The sequence below is a fragment of the Heteronotia binoei genome, chromosome 8, assembly GCF_032191835.1.
Source record: "Heteronotia binoei isolate CCM8104 ecotype False Entrance Well chromosome 8, APGP_CSIRO_Hbin_v1, whole genome shotgun sequence".
Classification (NCBI taxonomy): Eukaryota; Metazoa; Chordata; class Lepidosauria; order Squamata; family Gekkonidae; genus Heteronotia; species Heteronotia binoei.
In genome coordinates, this window is record NC_083230.1 from 65,217,272 (window position 1) to 65,231,030 (window position 13,759).

Sequence of the window (13,759 nt, forward strand, 5' to 3'; positions counted from 1 at the left end):
GGTGTTGCCTTCTGACACACTTCTGGTGATGTCAGGGGGTGTGGCATAGGCAAATAACTTATGCAAATAAGTTATGCTAATGAGTTCCTGGAAAGCTTTTTCTACAAAATGACCCCTGGTCTTAGCTCAGGAAAAATGGTCCCAGAGCACAATAATGCTAGCTCAATGCAGTAACTCACAACTTTAATGCCAGTAGCTCACAAAGTAGAATTTATGCTCATAAGACTCTGCAGCTTAGAGGGAACATTGGTGAGGAGGTGAGTGAAAACCAAGGTTGGAAGGGGGGGCTTCAGAGTAGGGCCTGCCGAACCAAGGTTTTTGCTGTGGAAGCTGACGATTTTGGGCCAGTCACAGACTTTCAGCCTAACCTAACTTACAAGGTTGTGCAGATCAAAGTGGGGAGAGGAGAATGATGTAAGCTGCTTTGGTCTCCCCACCACCACCAATGTGAAGAAAGATTGTCCTTTTCCTATATAGAAGGTGCATGGAGGGCGAAGGCAATGGAAAGCTGAAAGAGGAACAGATAAAGGGAAGGAGATATGGCTGCCAACTCCAGGTTAGGAAATTCCTGGAGAATTGAAGGATGAGACCTCAGACAGATACAATGCCATTTTCTCCTGGGGAACCACTGTTGCCAATCTCCAGGTGAGGGCTAGAGATCATTCAGTATTAAAACTGCTCTCCAGATGACAGACATCAGCTCCCCTTCAGGTGTGTGTGTGGGAAAATGTATGCTTTCACTTAGGTGGAAGACAGCAAGGGTGGGGGGGCACTCTTGGAAGGTTCAGGGGAGTCCCTAATTATAGTTAATGTATACATTCCTCCCTGTGTGGTCAAAGAAACATGGGCTTGTATCTGGGATGGCCTTTTAGGATTACTTGAGGGCTTAGAACAAAAATTCCCAGAAACAGCTCTCTTAGTGTCAGGGGATTTTAACACGAGGATAGGATCAAATGCCTAGCTCTAGCCAGGAACTTGGGCCTTGTCTCAGAAAACAGCGTTCCTAATTGTCTGTCTAGTTTCAGATACTCTAGGGACTCCCTTATTAACCAAGCAGGAATCCACCTGGCCCAACTATGCCTTAAATTTAATCTGTTGATGTTCAATAGAAATCCCTCCCTTTGATTCTGCTCAGCAATTCACCTATGCCTCGAGGTGCGGTTGCAGTGTAATAAATTATTTTATAATTTCTCCAGTGCTTTGGCAGCTAGTTAAAATTTTCTCAATTGGGGATCATATAGAAAGTGACCACTTCCCTATGGTACTTGTCATCAAAACCACACTTGTTTCTGGAAGTAAGGTCTGTCAAAGAAGTGACCCATGCAATGTGGTGGAAAAGATTCCCAGAATTCTCTGGTCAAGTAATGTTGCACTCAAAGTAGCCAATTTTTAAAATGCTATATTTTTAGCTGAATTTCAGGGAGAATTGCATCAGGTCCTGGGGCTTTCCCTGGCTTAATATATTTAATGAGAGACACAACCCTTAATCAGGATCCATTCATTGTGTAGCTTTTGGCAGCATAGTGAGATTGAAAAGTTCTCAACAAGTTTTTTTCTTTTTACCAAGCCAATTGTTCAACAATGGAATCAGTTACTGAGGAAGGTGGTAAGTTCCCCCTCATTGACAATCTTTAAGTAACAGCTGGATGACCACTTAGGGTTGATATTGATTAAGAAAGATGAGTGCTCAGTGCTATCCTGGTTTGTCCCCCAAGGTGAGCACTTAGGCGGATTTGTGACAGAGCTCCACACATTATTGTAAAATAAGTTACTAGAATATTCTGGGATGTAATTTCAGAGCAGAAAAAGTTTGGGGTGAAAGATCATGTTTGCTGAAAGCGTTTATTTTCAATGGAATAAATAACAGTTTTGGTAGAGTCCTTGAGCTCACTTGCATTGCAAAATACTTCAGAGAGTAAGAAAATGACTCCAGACAAGTGGTACTTCAAATAGCAACATACATATTTTTCACAAAAACACAAAAATGTAATAACTAGCAATTGGAAGAATAGAAGTAATGTAAACCAGAACCTGACTAGATTTTTCAGTCTTACTAGCTGCCAAAAGCAAAGAATTCAATATAATGGAGGGAAAAGCAAGGCACACAGGACCAGCGTATTTCCCATCATTGTGTGTAAACATTTCCTTGCTAGCTAGTTTCAGCTAGTAAGTTTGTTGCAGCTATTCAATGAAGGGTATGATTGGAGTGTATGTGATACAATAAGGCCTTGAGCCGTCTGGAACCAATGTATCACTGGGACTGTCTCCTCTGCTATGTCTCTGAATGAGCATTACACTCCACTGGTCAAAACTAGCTGGTGATCCCTGGCCCTAAAGAGGTCTGGTTGTCCTCAGCCTGGTGAACCTCTCTACCAGATGACACCAGAGCCCTGCAGAATCTTCTGTGATTCCACAAGGTCTGTAAGACAGAGATGTTCCACTAGGCTTTCGACTGAGGACAGCAACAGTTGCCAAGATTACACCTTACTCGTCTGACCCTCTGAGCTTCCCCTCATACAACATCTGGCAATCTGGATCAGAATATTAGTAGGGTGCCATCAGAGTTTATAATGTCTTTCTAACTTAACTGGTTTCATTGGTTTTATATGTACGTATCTATTGTGTTATTGATGTACATTCCCCAGAGTCTGGCACCATCTGGGATGGGGTGATACATTAACTTGAATGAAAAGCAACTCATAAAGTTAAGCAGTCTACTCAGTTCCTGGATAGAAGGTCTCCTGGGAATATTATTGAAGGCATTTAGCTGTATTATGACTAGAAGTTATGAATTTCAGTCTGGTCTTGTGGATCCATGCAATGGTCATCTCAAGACTTGACTATTGTAATCCACTCTACATAGGTCTAACTATAAAATTAACTTAGAAACACCTCATGTATTATCCAGGTGAAACATGCATATCACTCTCATTCTGCAGTCACTGCATTGGTTGCTAATCAGATACTATGCTTAGTTCAAGAACAAAGCAGTCTACAAGGGCATACGAAAGCTTACATTCTGAATAAAATTTAGTTGGTCTTAAACGTGCACTTGTCTACTGTTTTGTTCTATTGCTTCAGACCGACACGGCTGCCTACTGGGATCTATGCTTAGTCCAAGGTATAGGTTATCACCTACAAAGTCTTTAATAGCTTTGGATACACACCCCTGCTGGACTGCCTCTCCTGCTATACTATGCCATGGCAGCTTTGATCATCTGAGCAAAACCTTCTGAGTTGCCACCCTACAAATGAGTAAGATTGGCAACTGCCCATACATGTGCATTCCCTGTGGTGGATATCGTCTTGTGGAAGAGCCTGACTGAGGAGGTCAAGAAGACTCTCACATTTCTATCATTCTTCAGAATGTACAAAACTGATAGCAAAACAGAAATGTTGGTGAGGCCATTTTTTTAAAGGGATCAGAACTATTTTATAGCAGAACAGTCCAGGAGGGTGCTTTTAAAAGAGAATAGGATTGTATTCTACTGCATTGTCTTATACCTTTCTAAACTGCTTTTTACATTATAATAACTTAGTTAATACATTATAATGATTTAGACAGTTTTTGGTTTTCATTGTTTTCTAGTTCAGTAATCCTTGTCTTATTGAATAGTTTATTGTATGCCTGATGCTATCTGGCTGAAAGCCAGCATGATGTAGTGGTTAAAGTGTCAGAAAAGGGTCTGGGAGATCCAAATTCAAATCTCCATTCTGCCATGGAAACTTGCTGGATGACCTTGGGCCAGTCATTCAGTCTCAAACCAATTTCCCCCTAACCTTACGCCACTCTCATTCTCCTCTTCTCTGTGGAGCTTCTGTTGGATTTCACACTATCTGCCCCGGGGCTGCAATTCGCTCCACCTTTTTCACACAGCAAACAATATCCTCTAAAAACCAGTTTTTGTGAGAGTGGCGTAAGGCTAGTGGGAAATCGATCTCAGCCTAATCTAACTCCCAGGGTTGTTGTGAGGATAAAATGGAGGAGAGGACAATAATGTAAGCTGCTTTGAGTCCCCACTGGAGAGATGGGCAAGATACAGATAAAATAACTTTGAAATAATCAAGTATGCAAATAAGTGGATAAGTGGCTTGGTTTTATGATACTGATAGCACATGGTAGATTAAAGATGAAAGCAAGAGCACAACTTACACTCCCCTCCAGCATGCTTCCACCTCTTCTAACAACCCAGTGTTCATGCAGGGTTGTAACTGTTAAACAGGGACTATGGTATATGAAAATTCAGATTTCATGATGAATTCTTAGACTTTACCTGAGGAACTAACCATATGAAATGCAAGTTGAGTAGTGCACTTTGATTCCCTATTCAAATATTATGCCTGCACATAGATAACCATTAGCGTCAAAGCTGGACAAAGTTAACCTGTTGGACAAAAGGTTAAAGTATACTTACTTTCTTACCCCTTGTTCTCCAGAAAGTAGGAAAACAATCAGGGTCTGTACCATCCAATCCACACAAAGTAACTTGTCACCAAGGAAGCCAGTAAACTGCCTTATAAATTCTCAGAACAGTTCCTTAGTTACTCTCTCTCTCTCTCTCTCAGCTTGGCTTCGCGAACGAAGATTTAAGAAGGGTGCAATAGTCCACGTCTGTTGCAGGCTCGCTGGTGGCTGACAATTACTATAAGGCCCTATTTACACTGGCGGGATATTCCAATTTTACTCCTGTTCCTGGAATTGCCCCTGTTTTTATCCCAGAGCAAAATTTGCTTTTACACTAACCTGTGTCAAATCCTGCATCACACCCCCTTTCCCTCAGGGTATCTGGATCCTAATTTACCAGGAGTTAGTTGCCCCCCCCTTCGGCTCAATACAGATTTAATTGAATGTAAAGCTGCAAGGGTTTGTTGGTTTTTGTCCCTTTTCCTCCAGTCAGCAGTCCTGCATTTCTGAGGATTCACCATGTGACAGAGCATGAATTGGTGAATTTTGTATACCTTCATCCCTATATAAGTAAAATCTGGACCCTCCCTCCCCTTCTTTGTCCTCATTGCACTACTGATAGCCTGTGCCCCACTAGGCTGTTGTACTTGCCAACATTTGCTGTCAACGCTACCACTGCCAGCCACCACTTGTGCAATTTGTGCAGTTTCATACTTTGGGTGAGTGTCTTGTTCATTATGGTCTCCAGGTAGCTCAATTGCAGTGCTCCCCCCCCACCACCAAATTTCAGGCTACATGTTTCAGCAGTGAACACTGCACCTGCAAATACTGCTTTCTGTTTTCCCACCGTTCAGGGAAATTGCAATTAGTGGCCACTCATCCCCTCAAACCATGAAAAATGATAACTGTTGTGTGCATGGCTGCTGCTTTGTTGTATTGGTGCTTGATATTTATGTATCCCCCTCCACCCTCAGATTTGGTTGTGCCATTATTTATTATGCCAGCGTTATTGGAATCACTGTTGTCTCAGGAGTAATTACTTCTTGTCTAATGAGCAAGCTCTGGGTAGCCTTTCTGCAATAATAAGCATTGTGTCATGATCCTTGCAAGCTTGTATGCTTGACCTGGCATGCAGGCCCCTTATTGTGATCTCTGTGGATGCTTACTCTTTTTTCCCTGGACTTCAGATTTCCCCACAGTGTACATTACTTTTGTCTTTTCCCTCATCTACTTTACTATGACTTCACTCTTGTCTCCTCAGGTTGATCGCAAATGATTTCAAAATGTCCTCCTCTGTGAGAAAAACTGCTGTGGTGTGTCCTGGAGAGAGCGTGAGATGCTTGATCTGATCGACATATGGGAAGAGCGAAAAGTTCAGCAGGCTCTCAGGAAATGTCACTGCAATATTGACATTTACAATAGGGGTTCCATAAATAAAGCCCACAGGAAAAAAACTGACAGAAAAAAACCCACAATCATAAATGCTCACAGGAAAAATGCCCAAATGGAAAAATGACCACATGGAAATAAGCCCACATGGAAAAAAACCCATATAGAAAAAAGTTCATAAAGAAAAAAGCCCACATGGAAAAATACCATTTAAAGAAGAAAATATTGGATTTATATCCCATCCTCCACTCCGAATCTCAGAGTATCAGAACAGCTCACAATCTCCTTTACCTTCTTCCCTCACAACAGACACCCTGTGAGGTAGGTGGGGCTGAAAGAACTCTCACAGAAGCTGCCATTTCAAGGACAACTCTGTGAAAGCTATGGCTTACCCAAGGCCACCCCAACAGCTGCAAGTGGAGGAGTGGGGAATCAAACCTGGTTCTCCCAGATAAGTGTCCACAAATTTAACCACTTCGCCAAACTGACTTTTAAAACATCACAGATATTTATAACTGTAGATTATGAAAATGTATAATTGTAGATTTATGAGAATGAACAGGTATTAGCTATATTTATTTGTTATTTTGGGATTAAAATATGTCATATTCACAGAGTGCCACACAAAAATTAAAGCCCTAAAGAGGGACTACAAGTGCTCAATGCAGCATAACACGTTCACAAGGAACTCTCCCCACTTCTGTCAATATTACCAAGAGCTAGATGGACTGTTTCAAGGTGAACCCATTATATCTCTCCCCACCACCACCATTTGTCAATGAACAAGGAAACTGATATGATGATTAGTGCTTTTAGAGCTGCTAGCAATTGGGTCTCAAGGGGTGGGAGAGAAGCAGACTCAAAAATGGGGGAGGATAGGGCTGAGCCATGGGAGGGGTGGATGCCAGCTGGAAGAAATCAAAGAGGATACCAATAATAAAAGATAGAGTGTTCTACTGATGAGGTTTCAGTCAGGGAGAGCAGGGAAACATTTCCAAAAACAGGTCACTATTATCTGAATGTGGGGGGTGGGATGGGGATTCAGTATGTGCATCCTTCCTGTGATTTGAGCAATAAAGTATCCTTTCTATAACTTCTGACATCTCAACCTTGCTGAATACAACCCTGAGATAAGATTGAAGTATTGTTTTGGGAACTGCGTGCAGGAAGGAGGAGGAGTGTTATTAGTGTTCTGAGTCAACAATCCTTCCCACCTGGGATCAATTGTTGATGCCAAGGCAAGAGACCTGGGGGAAAGGCATTGCTGGAAACCCTCTTTTTCTCACTTCAAAGAGATTATTTGCACCTGTGAGGTGCAAGGATATTTGGGGATGGAGCCTTTGATATCACTGCAGGAAGTGGCACAAGAGCACCAGTCTGTCACCAAGGGAGGGATCCAACATTCATCTCCTGTGTCCTCTGGGTGGTACATCAGGACTGGTTAAGTGGGAGATTCCTATCATCCCATCAAAGGGCAAAATGTGAGTGGGAACGGCAGGTTGGGCTGACCTTTCCAACAATTAATGATTTGGTGGGAGAGTTAACTTTTCCCCTCGGGGCATGGGTAGGTTACAGCCTACCTTTTGGGTTGTTTCTTAGGTTTGAGGCCTTGTCACTCCTGGGGAATGGCCAGTTCTCAGGCTGTTCCCCAGTACAGGCTTGGTGAGGGGGTAACAACTCCCAACCATCAATCTCAACCATTTGTTTAGTGTTTTATCAGACTCAGAAACATCACTGTCTTATCAATTCAACATTGGGGATTCTAGATTTATGGCCGAAAGACAAGGCATGAGCAGTCAGTGCTTGATGCCCTACCTTTATTTCTCCCCCCCCTCCCCAATTAATTGCTTCTTCTTCCAAAATCTATTCCCTCTGGTTTGGACCAATCACTGAAGTAATTCGCTGAGCTAGTCTTCTCAGGGTAACTGTTCTGTTTACAGTGCTTATAATAAGTTACATCTTTCACAATCACTGTGGACCTCAATGGGAACACATCACATGCTAAGCTACAGGAAGGGAAGGTATTGAGAGTGAAGAAGGCACACTGTAATGGGAAGCTGACCACACACACCCTTCTCCCCTCACCTGCATGCACTGACCTTGGGATACATGAGCTAAAGAAAGAGACAACAATGACAAAAAGGTAATTTTAAAAAGTGAACTAGTTACATTTTCTGGTTGAGTATTCTTCATAGATCGTAACATTCTACATAGGCAGCCTAGCTATTCCTTGCTAAATGTTGCTTTATATGATGGGAAGAAAGGGGGGTATGCAAGAGAAGACAACAGAGAGGTAAATTGCTGGTAGGCTACTCAAAGGGGGGGGGGGGCAATATCCACTCAGGGGCTGCCTATGTTTCTCATTTACATCTTGTTTGTGATCAAAATGCAACTTTCAATGTACTTTGCTTCCAGGCAGGGCAGCGTGCTACTTCTGAGTGCACAAAAAGCAGAGCCCAGCATGCCAGGGTGACTAAATATTTTCTGTGCCTGCCTAGGGTTTTTAGCTAGATCAATCATCAGGAAACATGAATTCAGCAAGAGCATCTTAGACTAGCTCTCACTGAGTCTTGTACCCATTGTCATGGGGATCATAATTCTGGATGCACACCATTGTAACCACTTCATTCAGCGGGGTTTCCCAGTCTGTCAATGGAGGTGGCAGTGCTGTATATATCTCTTGCCAATCATGACTCTTCTCACAAATGTCATGCAGAACAATGCACGCTGCAATTATAGCATTAATGTTAAATAGGGAGACATTGAGGCAGTTAGTCAGACGCCCCCAATGCCCTTTAAGGTGGCCAAAGGCATATTCAACCACATTTCTTGCCCTGGACAACAAGTGATTGAATTTTTTCTGATGGTTGCTGTGCACAGACATGTAAAGCTTCATCAGCCACCTCCTAATCAGGTATACACTGTATGCAACTACCAAGGGTGGCACTGCTACCCTATTTATGTTTAAGGTGGGGTTTCCTGGAACAAATGTGCTGCAGTTCATTAAATGGCAGAGACTTGAGCTGGTGAAAGCATAAGCATCATGGGAACAACCACTATTGCCTATGACAGCATCAATTATTCTACCCCTGAAGTCTACTGTGGCCTGCAGATGAATGGATGAGAAGTTCTTCCAGTTGCCAAACTCCAGGAAATGTCCACCATTTGATTTTATCAATACAAGTAATCTATGCAGTGCCAAAAATCAATGTGGAAATCTGAGCTTTCTGAACCTGTCCATCATCTGCAAGACAGTGCTGAGAGTTATAAAAAATAACAAATGAAACAGATAAGAAAAATAAATTGTCCTGAAGGATAGACAAAGGGGATGCAGACAGAGGCTAGTCAGCGTTTCATCCCATTGAGAAGGATCAAAAAGGAAAACAGGTCACACTGGTGGATGCTGGAGGAGGGGAGATTGATTAAACAAGCTGCCCCCCATGGTATCCTTGGAGGCACCACCAGGAGGCAACCTAAGATACACAAGCCCAGATTTCTTTTTATCTCAGAAGAAACTAATGCAGAGTGACAACTGCTTGTGGCTTTTTGAGTCTAGCATTGTGATAGAGCCACACTGGGCATCAGAGATTACATAATACCAAACACACAATCCCACTCTAGATTGAGTGATCAGGGTTTGTGTAATGTACTGAGTGACGAGACGGTTTGAAGGCAACATGCTTTATTCGGTGGTACATTACAAGAGAGAGAGCACGCGGGCCGGGTCACACTTATATACATTCCCCGGAACTGCCCCCCCAGTCTGACCAGTCCAATCCTGGCCATTTAAGCTTCCCGCAACAGATCTTGGTGGGCGGGGCATCTAGTGAGCTACATCCGGGGACCAGTGGGTTTCCCCCTGGTCACCTCTGTAGCGATCGCCATGCTGTGCATTAGCTTTTGTCTCAAAACGTAATACTCCTCCCCCTTGCAAGTATACTGGGGCCTTGCGTTCCCTGGTAGACCTCCTTGGAGTTACTTGTGGAGTAGGAGCGGCCACCAGGTCTGACGGGGCTGCGGCTGCTGAGGCGGATGGGGCGGCGGTTTCCCTGTGTGGGGGTAATGCCGGCATAGGGCAGTCTGCCACCTGTTGGTCTTCTGGTGCCCCTACTCCTGGGGGGTTGCCCCCACCATGGTGCTGCTCTTCCACCTGTGCTGTTGGAGCGGTCGGCATGGGCGGGGTATCTCTCGGTGTGAGTGCAGCTGTTGGTTCATCCCCGTTCCTTACTACAGCTGGCTCTTCCAGCAAGGTGCGGTGGCACATCTGAGCTATATGCCACCGTGGGATTTGACCCCCCTCTGCTGAGATGTCGTAGTGGCGGGACCAGGTCACTCGCAGCACCCGGCCCGCTACCCACTCGATCCCCAGGGAAGAACCCCCTAGTGGCCTCCCTGATCTCGGGGGAGCTGCAGAGGTCAGTGGCCCGGTCTGGATGCAGCCGGTCTAACCTTGTGATCAGCTTCCTCCCCATTAACAACTCGGCTGGGCTCACCCCGGTAACTGGGTTGGGGGTGATTCTATTATCAAATAAGAAGGCGGCCAGGTGGTGGTCCCAGTCCCCCTGCACTATGCGTCCCAGGACCCCTTTTGTGGTGCGTACCATCCGCTCTGCTTGGCCGTTGGTGGCCGGATGGAAGGGGGCGGACTGTATATGTTGTATTAGATATCTCTGCAAGAACTCCTGGAATTCCCGGTAGGTGAACATGGTCCCATTATCTGAGACAATGATGTCGGGAATCCTGTGTGTGCAAAGGACCCTGCGCAACGCCTGGACCACCGCCGCCGTTGAGGTGGAGGCTACGGGGATAACTTCCAACCACTTGGTGTAAGCGTCCACCAGAATGAAGAATGTTTGGCCCTGAAATGGCCCCGTAAAATCAATATGTAATCTAGACCATGGCCTCCTATGGGCTTCCCAGCGGTGGACCGGGGCACTGGGTGGTTTGGGCCAGGACTCCTGGCAGGCCTGGCATCTTCGAACCCACCCCTCGATCTCTTCGTCCATCCCCGGCCACCATACATAACTGCGTGCTAGGGCCTTCATTCGTACAATCCCTGGATGAGTTTCGTGTAGGGCCTCCAGCACTTGTTTCCGCAATAGGGGGGGGGGGAAACCACCACCCTGCTTCCCCAGAGAAGACACCCCTTGTGTGTGGACAGTTCTTCCCTGAGTGTTGTGAATGCCCTGAATTCATTGGCCTGTTTTCCCTTGGGCCATCCCCTCCCTACCCAGTCAAGAACCCACATGAGTATTTTGTCCCGCCTCGTGGCCTTCGCTACCTTGGCGGCATGGAGGGGTCTCTCTGGTAGCGTTTCAATGAGCATCACATGGTGGGCTGGGGCTGGGGCCGGTTCCATGGAGGGCAGTGGCAGGCGACTGAGGGCGTCCGCATGACCCATCGCCTTGCCCGGGCGTTGGACCAGGGCATACGAATAAGAGTTTAGGAACTGATTCCACTGCAGGACGCACTGTGACAGAATCTGTGGCATCTGGAGGTTTGGGGTGAGGAGTCCCAGGAGTGGCTTGTGGTCCGTGGTGATCGTAAAACGTCTACCGTACAGGTAGTCATTAAATTTATGCACTCCCACCACGATTGCCAAAGCCTCCTTATCAATCTGGGCATAGTTGCACTCTGCGGGGGTCAGGGTCCTGGAGTAGTAGGCTACCGGGACCTCCCTCCCATGCGGGTGACCCAGGACGGCACCCACCCCATATGGTGACTCATCACATGCTAAGATCACCAGCAGGGCTTCTTCAAAATGGTGGAACACATTATTGGATACAAGGAGCCCCTTGACCGCCTGAAAAGCGGCTGCCTGCTTCTTTCCCCAGACCCACGGAGCGTTTTTATCTAAGAGCCTATGGAGGGGTTCTGCTATGGCCGCTTTGTGGGGCAAAAATGAATGATAAAATCTTAATAACCCCAAGAAACTTTGTAGCTCCGCCTTGCATGTGGGGGCCGGGGCCTCCACTATGGCCTTGGTTTTTGTCGGCCGTCGGGTGGATCCCTGCAGCATCCACCGCAAACCCCAAGAACTCCACCCTCGGCACCCCGAGGGAACACTTCCCGCTTGACTTTCAGTCTGGCCGCCTGGAATCTGCGGAATACCTCTCGCAGACGGTTGCTGAACTCCTCCTCGTCTGGTGCGGCAATCAGAACGTCGTCGAAAAACGGTTGCACCCCGGGGATCCCTTTGAGGAGAGAATCCATCAGACTCTGAAAGACCCCCGGAACCACACTCACATGCACTTCTGAGTTGGTCTCCCTAGGGTGTACTTGCACATGGCATTGATTTTCCCCATTGCCACCATCCCTAGGCAGTGCACAGGTCTCTGTGAAAGACAAGCTGCCTGAAAATATAGGGAAAGGGGAGAGAAATAAACGTGTTTGTGACTGTTTGCCTGCCTGTGTGTGAGAGAGGCTGCCTGAAAATGCAGGGGGAGGAGGAGAAGAGAAAATGTGTGTCTGCCTGCCTGTGTGTGAGAGAGAGGCTACCTGAAAATGTGGGGGGAGGAAAAGAACATGTGGGTCTGTTTGCCTGCCTGTGTTCTTGTTCTTGAGTAATCTTGCTGCACTTAGCAAAGGCTTAATCCCCCCCTCATAAAATGACAAAATAATGTGCTTCCCCCAATTCCTTTACAGATTTGGGTTGGAAAATTGTTATGTATGTGAATCTTTGTGTTACCAAATGGTGTTCCTGCCTGGCTCATTGGAGCCTGAAGGACTGAACTTGGGGACTTAGGAACAATGGGCAGTAGGATCCAAATCTCAACTGCCCTGCTCTAATCACAGCCCCCCTGATGGTTTGGATGACCCAATAACGTGCTAGCATGGGAACCCAGTGTTGTATATAGTCAGTCCTGCGGGCCCCATTCCTTAGTTCAGTTAGTGCAGCCACCCACCATGCTGTAAATAAAGAGCTTGTTATCACTACCACCTCGCCTCTTCAATGCCTAAGTGTCAAGCAATGTGAATCTTTCTTGTAATGATATAATGCTAATAGTTTGATGCTAACTGAATGTATCTATGAAGCTCCAGGAATGTTACTAACCATGAACTAAGCTGGGCACATCAAAGCAGGGAATAGCCAGAGTGTAGTTCGCACCTCTTTTGCCTCTCTCGCTCTTACTAACAAATGCAGGAATTTACTCTTTGAAGATAAGCGCCTCCAGGGACAGGTTCTCAGGCTTGGTCCCAGGAAAAGAAACCACAGAGGAGATAAGAAGTTGACCGTGTGAAGATTCACACGTGAATACAGCATTGTTTAGCGAATGTAGCTTTGTTTAGGAAACCTTTGATGTGCCACCTTTAAGTATGCCTTCCACTGTTACTATGTATCAGTTCCAATACCAAGCTCAATAGAAGCATCTTGGATTATCAATAAATCATACTTTGTTTCGAATCAAGGACTGATTACTTTGAGATCTAATTGCTTGACACTAAGAACCCACTATATTATAAAAATTTATTTTATTTATTTATTTAGGATTTATATCCCGCCCTTCCCACAAGTGGTAAAAATGATAACAAGGGGATGGGGAGGGCTGCTTAACAGTGCTAAGTTCAGTCCTTGGCATCTCCAATTAAAGGTGTTTGATACAGACATCTTGATATTATTGTTGTCAATCAAAATACAGTTAGTATTATTTAGTGCACAGTTCTGCTACAGGCAAAACAGTGTTCTTCCAATTACGGGAAAGGGCAGAATACAAATATACAAAAAAATTAAAAAATAAAAAATTGTGCCCCGTTGCTCTGCTAAGTCCCTAGAAGAAACCCAACAGATCCACCAATTACACTGTTTTGCACAATGTTCTGTGGATGCTATGAGATTGGACTGCTATTCCCATCATGTAGGGCTACCAGCCTCCAGGTGGGTTCTGGAGAGTTCCTGGAATTACAGTTGATCTCCAGATTACAGATATTACTGGAGAAAATAGTGGCTTTAGAGGGTGGACTCTA